The sequence below is a fragment of the Rhinoderma darwinii genome, chromosome 1, assembly GCF_050947455.1.
Source record: "Rhinoderma darwinii isolate aRhiDar2 chromosome 1, aRhiDar2.hap1, whole genome shotgun sequence".
NCBI classification, from domain to species: Eukaryota; Metazoa; Chordata; class Amphibia; order Anura; family Rhinodermatidae; genus Rhinoderma; species Rhinoderma darwinii.
In genome coordinates, this window is record NC_134687.1 from 216,422,755 (window position 1) to 216,435,986 (window position 13,232).

At 34.0% G+C, this 13,232-nt stretch overlaps 16 non-coding genes across 16 annotated transcripts; all 16 read right to left on the reverse strand.

Moving 5' to 3' along the window:
• Positions 1-414: 414 nt before the first annotated feature.
• On the reverse strand, positions 415-487 carry TRNAK-UUU (transfer RNA lysine (anticodon UUU)). The gene has a single exon. It is a non-coding gene; the product is annotated as a tRNA-Lys (tRNA).
• Positions 488-1,263: 776 nt separating this feature from the next.
• TRNAK-UUU (transfer RNA lysine (anticodon UUU)) lies at positions 1,264-1,336 on the reverse strand. The gene has a single exon. It is a non-coding gene; the product is annotated as a tRNA-Lys (tRNA).
• A 776-nt stretch (positions 1,337-2,112) lies between these two features.
• On the reverse strand, positions 2,113-2,185 carry TRNAK-UUU (transfer RNA lysine (anticodon UUU)). The gene has a single exon. It is a non-coding gene; the product is annotated as a tRNA-Lys (tRNA).
• Positions 2,186-2,961: 776 nt separating this feature from the next.
• TRNAK-UUU (transfer RNA lysine (anticodon UUU)) lies at positions 2,962-3,034 on the reverse strand. Its single transcript has one exon. It is a non-coding gene; the product is annotated as a tRNA-Lys (tRNA).
• Positions 3,035-3,810: 776 nt separating this feature from the next.
• Positions 3,811-3,883, reverse strand: TRNAK-UUU (transfer RNA lysine (anticodon UUU)). Its single transcript has one exon. It is a non-coding gene; the product is annotated as a tRNA-Lys (tRNA).
• Positions 3,884-4,659: 776 nt separating this feature from the next.
• Positions 4,660-4,732, reverse strand: TRNAK-UUU (transfer RNA lysine (anticodon UUU)). Its single transcript has one exon. It is a non-coding gene; the product is annotated as a tRNA-Lys (tRNA).
• A 776-nt stretch (positions 4,733-5,508) lies between these two features.
• On the reverse strand, positions 5,509-5,581 carry TRNAK-UUU (transfer RNA lysine (anticodon UUU)). Its single transcript has one exon. It is a non-coding gene; the product is annotated as a tRNA-Lys (tRNA).
• A 776-nt stretch (positions 5,582-6,357) lies between these two features.
• Positions 6,358-6,430, reverse strand: TRNAK-UUU (transfer RNA lysine (anticodon UUU)). The gene has a single exon. It is a non-coding gene; the product is annotated as a tRNA-Lys (tRNA).
• Positions 6,431-7,206: 776 nt separating this feature from the next.
• TRNAK-UUU (transfer RNA lysine (anticodon UUU)) lies at positions 7,207-7,279 on the reverse strand. The gene has a single exon. It is a non-coding gene; the product is annotated as a tRNA-Lys (tRNA).
• A 776-nt stretch (positions 7,280-8,055) lies between these two features.
• Positions 8,056-8,128, reverse strand: TRNAK-UUU (transfer RNA lysine (anticodon UUU)). Its single transcript has one exon. It is a non-coding gene; the product is annotated as a tRNA-Lys (tRNA).
• A 776-nt stretch (positions 8,129-8,904) lies between these two features.
• TRNAK-UUU (transfer RNA lysine (anticodon UUU)) lies at positions 8,905-8,977 on the reverse strand. The gene has a single exon. It is a non-coding gene; the product is annotated as a tRNA-Lys (tRNA).
• A 776-nt stretch (positions 8,978-9,753) lies between these two features.
• On the reverse strand, positions 9,754-9,826 carry TRNAK-UUU (transfer RNA lysine (anticodon UUU)). Its single transcript has one exon. It is a non-coding gene; the product is annotated as a tRNA-Lys (tRNA).
• Positions 9,827-10,602: 776 nt separating this feature from the next.
• Positions 10,603-10,675, reverse strand: TRNAK-UUU (transfer RNA lysine (anticodon UUU)). Its single transcript has one exon. It is a non-coding gene; the product is annotated as a tRNA-Lys (tRNA).
• Positions 10,676-11,451: 776 nt separating this feature from the next.
• On the reverse strand, positions 11,452-11,524 carry TRNAK-UUU (transfer RNA lysine (anticodon UUU)). Its single transcript has one exon. It is a non-coding gene; the product is annotated as a tRNA-Lys (tRNA).
• A 776-nt stretch (positions 11,525-12,300) lies between these two features.
• Positions 12,301-12,373, reverse strand: TRNAK-UUU (transfer RNA lysine (anticodon UUU)). Its single transcript has one exon. It is a non-coding gene; the product is annotated as a tRNA-Lys (tRNA).
• A 776-nt stretch (positions 12,374-13,149) lies between these two features.
• TRNAK-UUU (transfer RNA lysine (anticodon UUU)) lies at positions 13,150-13,222 on the reverse strand. Its single transcript has one exon. It is a non-coding gene; the product is annotated as a tRNA-Lys (tRNA).
• Positions 13,223-13,232: the final 10 nt, after the last annotated feature.

The following is a 13,232-nucleotide window of genomic DNA, read 5'->3' on the forward strand; positions in this document are numbered from 1 at the left end:
AACTATTTACCTTAGTTTCAAAGAGAGTTTCAGTCATAGATAAGTGATAGATTGTTTTTTCAAAAGACTCATGTGATACTCTACCCACTAAACTATCCAGGCTCTATAAAACACAAAAATATGCAAGAAAATCGATGGTGTTATCATCATTTATATTTTGAGCTATAGCACTGTTATAATGTATATGCTTTTAAAGTCTACTTTCAGAAGAAGAGAAAAGTGTAATTTCATCTTGTCTTAATGAAATTCTTTAGGCTGCTAAAGTTTGAGGCGGCAAGACATCATTAGATCATACTTAATTCTATCCTTAAGACATAAAGTTACATCATTAATCCAATAATTTTTTTAGAGTATGAAATCTACGTAATGTTCAAATCATAAATAAGTGAAACGTCTTGATTTCTAAAAGACACGCGCCTGAACAGGGACTTGAACCCTGGACCCTCAGATTAAAAGTCTGATGCTCTACCGACTGAGCTATCCAGGCTCTCCAAAACCAAAACGTGTGCGGGAAAATCGGCGTTTCTCTCCTTCTCATATATATTCTGACCTGGAGTGCTTTGTTATGTGGTTTCAAGGGTTACTTAGACAAGAAAAGTATAAAGTTATTTTGACTTGATAAAATCAGCTACGGTGCTAAAGTTTAAACAGTCAAGACATTGTTAGATCATACATTTTTCTTTTTTAAGGCATAAAGTTTAAATTTTGTTCTGACATCCAGGAAATCTTAAAAGCATGGACTAGTTCTTAGTTTCAAAGAGAGTTTCAGTCATGGATAAGTGATAGGTTGTTTTTCAAAAGACTTACACCTGAACAGGTACCCTCAGATCGAAAGTGTGATGCTCTATCAACTATTTACCTTAGTTTCAAAGAGAGTTTCAGTCATAGATAAGTGATAGATTGTTTTTTCAAAAGACTCATGTGATACTCTACCCACTAAACTATCCAGGCTCTATAAAACACAAAAATATGCAAGAAAATCGATGGTGTTATCATCATTTATATTTTGAGCTATAGCACTGTTATAATGTATATGCTTTTAAAGTCTACTTTCAGAAGAAGAGAAAAGTGTAATTTCATCTTGTCTTAATGAAATTCTTTAGGCTGCTAAAGTTTGAGGCGGCAAGACATCATTAGATCATACTTAATTCTATCCTTAAGACATAAAGTTACATCATTAATCCAATAATTTTTTTAGAGTATGAAATCTACGTAATGTTCAAATCATAAATAAGTGAAACGTCTTGATTTCTAAAAGACATGCGCCTGAACAGGGACTTGAACCCTGGACCCTCAGATTAAAAGTCTGATGCTCTACCGACTGAGCTATCCAGGCTCTCCAAAACCAAAACGTGTGCGGGAAAATCGGCGTTTCTCTCCTTCTCATATATATTCTGACCTGGAGTGCTTTGTTATGTGGTTTCAAGGGTTACTTAGACAAGAAAAGTATAAAGTTATTTTGACTTGATAAAATCAGCTACGGTGCTAAAGTTTAAACAGTCAAGACATTGTTAGATCATACATTTTTCTTTTTTAAGGCATAAAGTTTAAATTTTGTTCTGACATCCAGGAAATCTTAAAAGCATGGACTAGTTCTTAGTTTCAAAGAGAGTTTCAGTCATGGATAAGTGATAGGTTGTTTTTCAAAAGACTTACACCTGAACAGGTACCCTCAGATCGAAAGTGTGATGCTCTATCAACTATTTACCTTAGTTTCAAAGAGAGTTTCAGTCATAGATAAGTGATAGATTGTTTTTTCAAAAGACTCATGTGATACTCTACCCACTAAACTATCCAGGCTCTATAAAACACAAAAATATGCAAGAAAATCGATGGTGTTATCATCATTTATATTTTGAGCTATAGCACTGTTATAATGTATATGCTTTTAAAGTCTACTTTCAGAAGAAGAGAAAAGTGTAATTTCATCTTGTCTTAATGAAATTCTTTAGGCTGCTAAAGTTTGAGGCGGCAAGACATCATTAGATCATACTTAATTCTATCCTTAAGACATAAAGTTACATCATTAATCCAATAATTTTTTTAGAGTATGAAATCTACGTAATGTTCAAATCATAAATAAGTGAAACGTCTTGATTTCTAAAAGACACGCGCCTGAACAGGGACTTGAACCCTGGACCCTCAGATTAAAAGTCTGATGCTCTACCGACTGAGCTATCCAGGCTCTCCAAAACCAAAACGTGTGCGGGAAAATCGGCGTTTCTCTCCTTCTCATATATATTCTGACCTGGAGTGCTTTGTTATGTGGTTTCAAGGGTTACTTAGACAAGAAAAGTATAAAGTTATTTTGACTTGATAAAATCAGCTACGGTGCTAAAGTTTAAACAGTCAAGACATTGTTAGATCATACATTTTTCTTTTTTAAGGCATAAAGTTTAAATTTTGTTCTGACATCCAGGAAATCTTAAAAGCATGGACTAGTTCTTAGTTTCAAAGAGAGTTTCAGTCATGGATAAGTGATAGGTTGTTTTTCAAAAGACTTACACCTGAACAGGTACCCTCAGATCGAAAGTGTGATGCTCTATCAACTATTTACCTTAGTTTCATAGAGAGTTTCAGTCATAGACAAGTGATAGATTGTTTTTTCAAAAGACTCATGTGATACTCTACCCACTAAACTATCCAGGCTCTATAAAACACAAAAATATGCAAGAAAATCGATGGTGTTATCATCATTTATATTTTGAGCTATAGCACTGTTATAATGTATATGCTTTTAAAGTCTACTTTCAGAAGAAGAGAAAAGTGTAATTTCATCTTGTCTTAATGAAATTCTTTAGGCTGCTAAAGTTTGAGGCGGCAAGACATCATTAGATCATACTTAATTCTATCCTTAAGACATAAAGTTACATCATTAATCCAATAATTTTTTTAGAGTATCAAATCTACGTAATGTTCAAATCATAAATAAGTGAAACGTCTTGATTTCTAAAAGACACGCGCCTGAACAGGGACTTGAACCCTGGACCCTCAGATTAAAAGTCTGATGCTCTACCGACTGAGCTATCCAGGCTCTCCAAAACCAAAACGTGTGCGGGAAAATCGGCGTTTCTCTCCTTCTCATATATATTCTGACCTGGAGTGCTTTGTTATGTGGTTTCAAGGGTTACTTAGACAAGAAAAGTATAAAGTTATTTTGACTTGATAAAATCAGCTACGGTGCTAAAGTTTAAACAGTCAAGACATTGTTAGATCATACATTTTTCTTTTTTAAGGCATAAAGTTTAAATTTTGTTCTGACATCCAGGAAATCTTAAAAGCATGGACTAGTTCTTAGTTTCAAAGAGAGTTTCAGTCATGGATAAGTGATAGGTTGTTTTTCAAAAGACTTACACCTGAACAGGTACCCTCAGATCGAAAGTGTGATGCTCTATCAACTATTTACCTTAGTTTCAAAGAGAGTTTCAGTCATAGATAAGTGATAGATTGTTTTTTCAAAAGACTCATGTGATACTCTACCCACTAAACTATCCAGGCTCTATAAAACACAAAAATATGCAAGAAAATCGATGGTGTTATCATCATTTATATTTTGAGCTATAGCACTGTTATAATGTATATGCTTTTAAAGTCTACTTTCAGAAGAAGAGAAAAGTGTAATTTCATCTTGTCTTAATGAAATTCTTTAGGCTGCTAAAGTTTGAGGCGGCAAGACATCATTAGATCATACTTAATTCTATCCTTAAGACATAAAGTTACATCATTAATCCAATAATTTTTTTAGAGTATGAAATCTACGTAATGTTCAAATCATAAATAAGTGAAACGTCTTGATTTCTAAAAGACATGCGCCTGAACAGGGACTTGAACCCTGGACCCTCAGATTAAAAGTCTGATGCTCTACCGACTGAGCTATCCAGGCTCTCCAAAACCAAAACGTGTGCGGGAAAATCGGCGTTTCTCTCCTTCTCATATATATTCTGACCTGGAGTGCTTTGTTATGTGGTTTCAAGGGTTACTTAGACAAGAAAAGTATAAAGTTATTTTGACTTGATAAAATCAGCTACGGTGCTAACGTTTAAACAGTCAAGACATTGTTAGATCATACATTTTTCTTTTTTAAGGCATAAAGTTTAAATTTTGTTCTGACATCCAGGAAATCTTAAAAGCATGGACTAGTTCTTAGTTTCAAAGAGAGTTTCAGTCATGGATAAGTGATAGGTTGTTTTTCAAAAGACTTACACCTGAACAGGTACCCTCAGATCGAAAGTGTGATGCTCTATCAACTATTTACCTTAGTTTCATAGAGAGTTTCAGTCATAGACAAGTGATAGATTGTTTTTTCAAAAGACTCATGTGATACTCTACCCACTAAACTATCCAGGCTCTATAAAACACAAAAATATGCAAGAAAATCGATGGTGTTATCATCATTTATATTTTGAGCTATAGCACTGTTATAATGTATATGCTTTTAAAGTCTACTTTCAGAAGAAGAGAAAAGTGTAATTTCATCTTGTCTTAATGAAATTCTTTAGGCTGCTAAAGTTTGAGGCGGCAAGACATCATTAGATCATACTTAATTCTATCCTTAAGACATAAAGTTACATCATTAATCCAATAATTTTTTTAGAGTATGAAATCTACGTAATGTTCAAATCATAAATAAGTGAAACGTCTTGATTTCTAAAAGACACGTGCCTGAACAGGGACTTGAACCCTGGACCCTCAGATTAAAAGTCTGATGCTCTACCGACTGAGCTATCCAGGCTCTCCAAAACCAAAACGTGTGCGGGAAAATCGGCGTTTCTCTCCTTCTCATATATATTCTGACCTGGAGTGCTTTGTTATGTGGTTTCAAGGGTTACTTAGACAAGAAAAGTATAAAGTTATTTTGACTTGATAAAATCAGCTACGGTGCTAAAGTTTAAACAGTCAAGACATTGTTAGATCATACATTTTTCTTTTTTAAGGCATAAAGTTTAAATTTTGTTCTGACATCCAGGAAATCTTAAAAGCATGGACTAGTTCTTAGTTTCAAAGAGAGTTTCAGTCATGGATAAGTGATAGGTTGTTTTTCAAAAGACTTACACCTGAACAGGTACCCTCAGATCGAAAGTGTGATGCTCTATCAACTATTTACCTTAGTTTCAAAGAGAGTTTCAGTCATAGATAAGTGATAGATTGTTTTTTCAAAAGACTCATGTGATACTCTACCCACTAAACTATCCAGGCTCTATAAAACACAAAAATATGCAAGAAAATCGATGGTGTTATCATCATTTATATTTTGAGCTATAGCACTGTTATAATGTATATGCTTTTAAAGTCTACTTTCAGAAGAAGAGAAAAGTGTAATTTCATCTTGTCTTAATGAAATTCTTTAGGCTGCTAAAGTTTGAGGCGGCAAGACATCATTAGATCATACTTAATTCTATCCTTAAGACATAAAGTTACATCATTAATCCAATAATTTTTTTAGAGTATGAAATCTACGTAATGTTCAAATCATAAATAAGTGAAACGTCTTGATTTCTAAAAGACACGCGCCTGAACAGGGACTTGAACCCTGGACCCTCAGATTAAAAGTCTGATGCTCTACCGACTGAGCTATCCAGGCTCTCCAAAACCAAAACGTGTACGGGAAAATCGGCGTTTCTCTCCTTCTCATATATATTCTGACCTGGAGTGCTTTGTTATGTGGTTTCAAGGGTTACTTAGACAAGAAAAGTATAAAGTTATTTTGACTTGATAAAATCAGCTACGGTGCTAAAGTTTAAACAGTCAAGACATTGTTAGATCATACATTTTTCTTTTTTAAGGCATAAAGTTTAAATTTTGTTCTGACATCCAGGAAATCTTAAAAGCATGGACTAGTTCTTAGTTTCAAAGAGAGTTTCAGTCATGGATAAGTGATAGGTTGTTTTTCAAAAGACTTACACCTGAACAGGTACCCTCAGATCGAAAGTGTGATGCTCTATCAACTATTTACCTTAGTTTCATAGAGAGTTTCAGTCATAGACAAGTGATAGATTGTTTTTTCAAAAGACTCATGTGATACTCTACCCACTAAACTATCCAGGCTCTATAAAACACAAAAATATGCAAGAAAATCGATGGTGTTATCATCATTTATATTTTGAGCTATAGCACTGTTATAATGTATATGCTTTTAAAGTCTACTTTCAGAAGAAGAGAAAAGTGTAATTTCATCTTGTCTTAATGAAATTCTTTAGGCTGCTAAAGTTTGAGGCGGCAAGACATCATTAGATCATACTTAATTCTATCCTTAAGACATAAAGTTACATCATTAATCCAATAATTTTTTTAGAGTATGAAATCTACGTAATGTTCAAATCATAAATAAGTGAAACGTCTTGATTTCTAAAAGACACGTGCCTGAACAGGGACTTGAACCCTGGACCCTCAGATTAAAAGTCTGATGCTCTACCGACTGAGCTATCCAGGCTCTCCAAAACCAAAACGTGTGCGGGAAAATCGGCGTTTCTCTCCTTCTCATATATATTCTGACCTGGAGTGCTTTGTTATGTGGTTTCAAGGGTTACTTAGACAAGAAAAGTATAAAGTTATTTTGACTTGATAAAATCAGCTACGGTGCTAAAGTTTAAACAGTCAAGACATTGTTAGATCATACATTTTTCTTTTTTAAGGCATAAAGTTTAAATTTTGTTCTGACATCCAGGAAATCTTAAAAGCATGGACTAGTTCTTAGTTTCAAAGAGAGTTTCAGTCATGGATAAGTGATAGGTTGTTTTTCAAAAGACTTACACCTGAACAGGTACCCTCAGATCGAAAGTGTGATGCTCTATCAACTATTTACCTTAGTTTCATAGAGAGTTTCAGTCATAGACAAGTGATAGATTGTTTTTTCAAAAGACTCATGTGATACTCTACCCACTAAACTATCCAGGCTCTATAAAACACAAAAATATGCAAGAAAATCGATGGTGTTATCATCATTTATATTTTGAGCTATAGCACTGTTATAATGTATATGCTTTTAAAGTCTACTTTCAGAAGAAGAGAAAAGTGTAATTTCATCTTGTCTTAATGAAATTCTTTAGGCTGCTAAAGTTTGAGGCGGCAAGACATCATTAGATCATACTTAATTCTATCCTTAAGACATAAAGTTACATCATTAATCCAATAATTTTTTTAGAGTATCAAATCTACGTAATGTTCAAATCATAAATAAGTGAAACGTCTTGATTTCTAAAAGACACGCGCCTGAACAGGGACTTGAACCCTGGACCCTCAGATTAAAAGTCTGATGCTCTACCGACTGAGCTATCCAGGCTCTCCAAAACCAAAACGTGTGCGGGAAAATCGGCGTTTCTCTCCTTCTCATATATATTCTGACCTGGAGTGCTTTGTTATGTGGTTTCAAGGGTTACTTAGACAAGAAAAGTATAAAGTTATTTTGACTTGATAAAATCAGCTACGGTGCTAAAGTTTAAACAGTCAAGACATTGTTAGATCATACATTTTTCTTTTTTAAGGCATAAAGTTTAAATTTTGTTCTGACATCCAGGAAATCTTAAAAGCATGGACTAGTTCTTAGTTTCAAAGAGAGTTTCAGTCATGGATAAGTGATAGGTTGTTTTTCAAAAGACTTACACCTGAACAGGTACCCTCAGATCGAAAGTGTGATGCTCTATCAACTATTTACCTTAGTTTCAAAGAGAGTTTCAGTCATAGATAAGTGATAGATTGTTTTTTCAAAAGACTCATGTGATACTCTACCCACTAAACTATCCAGGCTCTATAAAACACAAAAATATGCAAGAAAATCGATGGTGTTATCATCATTTATATTTTGAGCTATAGCACTGTTATAATGTATATGCTTTTAAAGTCTACTTTCAGAAGAAGAGAAAAGTGTAATTTCATCTTGTCTTAATGAAATTCTTTAGGCTGCTAAAGTTTGAGGCGGCAAGACATCATTAGATCATACTTAATTCTATCCTTAAGACATAAAGTTACATCATTAATCCAATAATTTTTTTAGAGTATGAAATCTACGTAATGTTCAAATCATAAATAAGTGAAACGTCTTGATTTCTAAAAGACACGCGCCTGAACAGGGACTTGAACCCTGGACCCTCAGATTAAAAGTCTGATGCTCTACCGACTGAGCTATCCAGGCTCTCCAAAACCAAAACGTGTGCGGGAAAATCGGCGTTTCTCTCCTTCTCATATATATTCTGACCTGGAGTGCTTTGTTATGTGGTTTCAAGGGTTACTTAGACAAGAAAAGTATAAAGTTATTTTGACTTGATAAAATCAGCTACGGTGCTAAAGTTTAAACAGTCAAGACATTGTTAGATCATACATTTTTCTTTTTTAAGGCATAAAGTTTAAATTTTGTTCTGACATCCAGGAAATCTTAAAAGCATGGACTAGTTCTTAGTTTCAAAGAGAGTTTCAGTCATGGATAAGTGATAGGTTGTTTTTCAAAAGACTTACACCTGAACAGGTACCCTCAGATCGAAAGTGTGATGCTCTATCAACTATTTACCTTAGTTTCATAGAGAGTTTCAGTCATAGACAAGTGATAGATTGTTTTTTCAAAAGACTCATGTGATACTCTACCCACTAAACTATCCAGGCTCTATAAAACACAAAAATATGCAAGAAAATCGATGGTGTTATCATCATTTATATTTTGAGCTATAGCACTGTTATAATGTATATGCTTTTAAAGTCTACTTTCAGAAGAAGAGAAAAGTGTAATTTCATCTTGTCTTAATGAAATTCTTTAGGCTGCTAAAGTTTGAGGCGGCAAGACATCATTAGATCATACTTAATTCTATCCTTAAGACATAAAGTTACATCATTAATCCAATAATTTTTTTAGAGTATGAAATCTACGTAATGTTCAAATCATAAATAAGTGAAACGTCTTGATTTCTAAAAGACACGCGCCTGAACAGGGACTTGAACCCTGGACCCTCAGATTAAAAGTCTGATGCTCTACCGACTGAGCTATCCAGGCTCTCCAAAACCAAAACGTGTGCGGGAAAATCGGCGTTTCTCTCCTTCTCATATATATTCTGACCTGGAGTGCTTTGTTATGTGGTTTCAAGGGTTACTTAGACAAGAAAAGTATAAAGTTATTTTGACTTGATAAAATCAGCTACGGTGCTAAAGTTTAAACAGTCAAGACATTGTTAGATCATACATTTTTCTTTTTTAAGGCATAAAGTTTAAATTTTGTTCTGACATCCAGGAAATCTTAAAAGCATGGACTAGTTCTTAGTTTCAAAGAGAGTTTCAGTCATGGATAAGTGATAGGTTGTTTTTCAAAAGACTTACACCTGAACAGGTACCCTCAGATCGAAAGTGTGATGCTCTATCAACTATTTACCTTAGTTTCAAAGAGAGTTTCAGTCATAGATAAGTGATAGATTGTTTTTTCAAAAGACTCATGTGATACTCTACCCACTAAACTATCCAGGCTCTATAAAACACAAAAATATGCAAGAAAATCGATGGTGTTATCATCATTTATATTTTGAGCTATAGCACTGTTATAATGTATATGCTTTTAAAGTCTACTTTCAGAAGAAGAGAAAAGTGTAATTTCATCTTGTCTTAATGAAATTCTTTAGGCTGCTAAAGTTTGAGGCGGCAAGACATCATTAGATCATACTTAATTCTATCCTTAAGACATAAAGTTACATCATTAATCCAATAATTTTTTTAGAGTATGAAATCTACGTAATGTTCAAATCATAAATAAGTGAAACGTCTTGATTTCTAAAAGACACGCGCCTGAACAGGGACTTGAACCCTGGACCCTCAGATTAAAAGTCTGATGCTCTACCGACTGAGCTATCCAGGCTCTCCAAAACCAAAACGTGTGCGGGAAAATCGGCGTTTCTCTCCTTCTCATATATATTCTGACCTGGAGTGCTTTGTTATGTGGTTTCAAGGGTTACTTAGACAAGAAAAGTATAAAGTTATTTTGACTTGATAAAATCAGCTACGGTGCTAAAGTTTAAACAGTCAAGACATTGTTAGATCATACATTTTTCTTTTTTAAGGCATAAAGTTTAAATTTTGTTCTGACATCCAGGAAATCTTAAAAGCATGGACTAGTTCTTAGTTTCAAAGAGAGTTTCAGTCATGGATAAGTGATAGGTTGTTTTTCAAAAGACTTACACCTGAACAGGTACCCTCAGATCGAAAGTGTGATGCTCTATCAACTATTTACCTTAGTTTCATAGAGAGTTTCAGTCATAGACAAGTGATAGATTGTTTTTTCAAAAGACTCATGTGATACTCTACCCACTAAACTATCCAGGCTCTATAAAACACAAAAATATGCAAGAAAATCGATGGTGTTATCATCATTTATATTTTGAGCTATAGCACTGTTATAATGTATATGCTTTTAAAGTCTACTTTCAGAAGAAGAGAAAAGTGTAATTTCATCTTGTCTTAATGAAATTCTTTAGGCTGCTAAAGTTTGAGGCGGCAAGACATCATTAGATCATACTTAATTCTATCCTTAAGACATAAAGTTACATCATTAATCCAATAATTTTTTTAGAGTATGAAATCTACGTAATGTTCAAATCATAAATAAGTGAAACGTCTTGATTTCTAAAAGACACGCGCCTGAACAGGGACTTGAACCCTGGACCCTCAGATTAAAAGTCTGATGCTCTACCGACTGAGCTATCCAGGCTCTCCAAAACCAAAACGTGTGCGGGAAAATCGGCGTTTCTCTCCTTCTCATATATATTCTGACCTGGAGTGCTTTGTTATGTGGTTTCAAGGGTTACTTAGACAAGAAAAGTATAAAGTTATTTTGACTTGATAAAATCAGCTACGGTGCTAAAGTTTAAACAGTCAAGACATTGTTAGATCATACATTTTTCTTTTTTAAGGCATAAAGTTTAAATTTTGTTCTGACATCCAGGAAATCTTAAAAGCATGGACTAGTTCTTAGTTTCAAAGAGAGTTTCAGTCATGGATAAGTGATAGGTTGTTTTTCAAAAGACTTACACCTGAACAGGTACCCTCAGATCGAAAGTGTGATGCTCTATCAACTATTTACCTTAGTTTCAAAGAGAGTTTCAGTCATAGATAAGTGATAGATTGTTTTTTCAAAAGACTCATGTGATACTCTACCCACTAAACTATCCAGGCTCTATAAAACACAAAAATATGCAAGAAAATCGATGGTGTTATCATCATTTATATTTTGAGCTATAGCACTGTTATAATGTATATGCTTTTAAAGTCTACTTTCAGAAGAAGAGAAAAGTGTAATTTCATCTTGTCTTAATGAAATTCTTTAGGCTGCTAAAGTTTGAGGCGGCAAGACATCATTAGATCATACTTAATTCTATCCTTAAGACATAAAGTTACATCATTAATCCAATAATTTTTTTAGAGTATGAAATCTACGTAATGTTCAAATCATAAATAAGTGAAACGTCTTGATTTCTAAAAGACACGCGCCTGAACAGGGACTTGAACCCTGGACCCTCAGATTAAAAGTCTGATGCTCTACCGACTGAGCTATCCAGGCTCTCCAAAACCAAAACGTGTGCGGGAAAATCGGCGTTTCTCTCCTTCTCATATATATTCTGACCTGGAGTGCTTTGTTATGTGGTTTCAAGGGTTACTTAGACAAGAAAAGTATAAAGTTATTTTGACTTGATAAAATCAGCTACGGTGCTAAAGTTTAAACAGTCAAGACATTGTTAGATCATACATTTTTCTTTTTTAAGGCATAAAGTTTACATTTTGTTCTGACATCCAGGAAATCTTAAAAGCATGGACTAGTTCTTAGTTTCAAAGAGAGTTTCAGTCATGGATAAGTGATAGGTTGTTTTTCAAAAGACTTACACCTGAACAGGTACCCTCAGATCGAAAGTGTGATGCTCTATCAACTATTTACCTTAGTTTCAAAGAGAGTTTCAGTCATAGATAATTGATAGATTGTTTTTTCAAAAGACTCATGTGATACTCTACCCACTAAACTATCCAGGCTCTATAAAACACAAAAATATGCAAGAAAATCGATGGTGTTATCATCATTTATATTTTGAGCTATAGCACTGTTATAATGTATATGCTTTTAAAGTCTACTTTCAGAAGAAGAGAAAAGTGTAATTTCATCTTGTCTTAATGAAATTCTTTAGGCTGCTAAAGTTTGAGGCGGCAAGACATCATTAGATCATACTTAATTCTATCCTTAAGACATAAAGTTACATCATTAATCCAATAATTTTTTTAGAGTATGAAATCTACGTAATGTTCAAATCATAAATAAGTGAAACGTCTTGATTTCTAAAAGACATGCGCCTGAACAGGGACTTGAACCCTGGACCCTCAGATTAAAAGTCTGATGCTCTACCAACTGAGCTATCCAGGCTCTCCAAAACCAAAACGTGTGCGGGAAAATCGGCGTTTCTCTCCTTCTCATATATATTCTGACCTGGAGTGCTTTGTTATGTGGTTTCAAGGGTTACTTAGACAAGAAAAGTATAAAGTTATTTTGACTTGATAAAATCAGCTACGGTGCTAAAGTTTAAACAGTCAAGACATTGTTAGATCATACATTTTTCTTTTTTAAGGCATAAAGTTTAAATTTTGTTCTGACATCCAGGAAATCTTAAAAGCATGGACTAGTTCTTAGTTTCAAAGAGAGTTTCAGTCATGGATAAGTGATAGGTTGTTTTTCAAAAGACTTACACCTGAACAGGTACCCTCAGATCGAAAGTGTGATGCTCTATCAACTATTTACCTTAGTTTCAAAGAGAGTTTCAGTCATAGATAAGTGATAGATTGTTTTTTCAAAAGACTCATGTGATACTCTACCCACTAAACTATCCAGGCTCTATAAAACACAAAAATATGCAAGAAAATCGATGGTGTTATCATCATTTATATTTTGAGCTATAGCACTGTTATAATGTATATGCTTTTAAAGTCTACTTTCAGAAGAAGAGAAAAGTGTAATTTCATCTTGTCTTAATGAAATTCTTTAGGCTGCTAAAGTTTGAGGCGGCAAGACATCATTAGATCATACTTAATTCTTTCCTTAAGACATAAAGTTACATCATTAATCCAATAATTTTTTTAGAGTATGAAATCTACGTAATGTTCAAATCATAAATAAGTGAAACGTCTTGATTTCTAAAAGACACGCGCCTGAACAGGGACTTGAACCCTGGACCCTCAGATTAAAAGTCTGATGCTCTACCGACTGAGCTATCCAGGCTCTCCAAAAC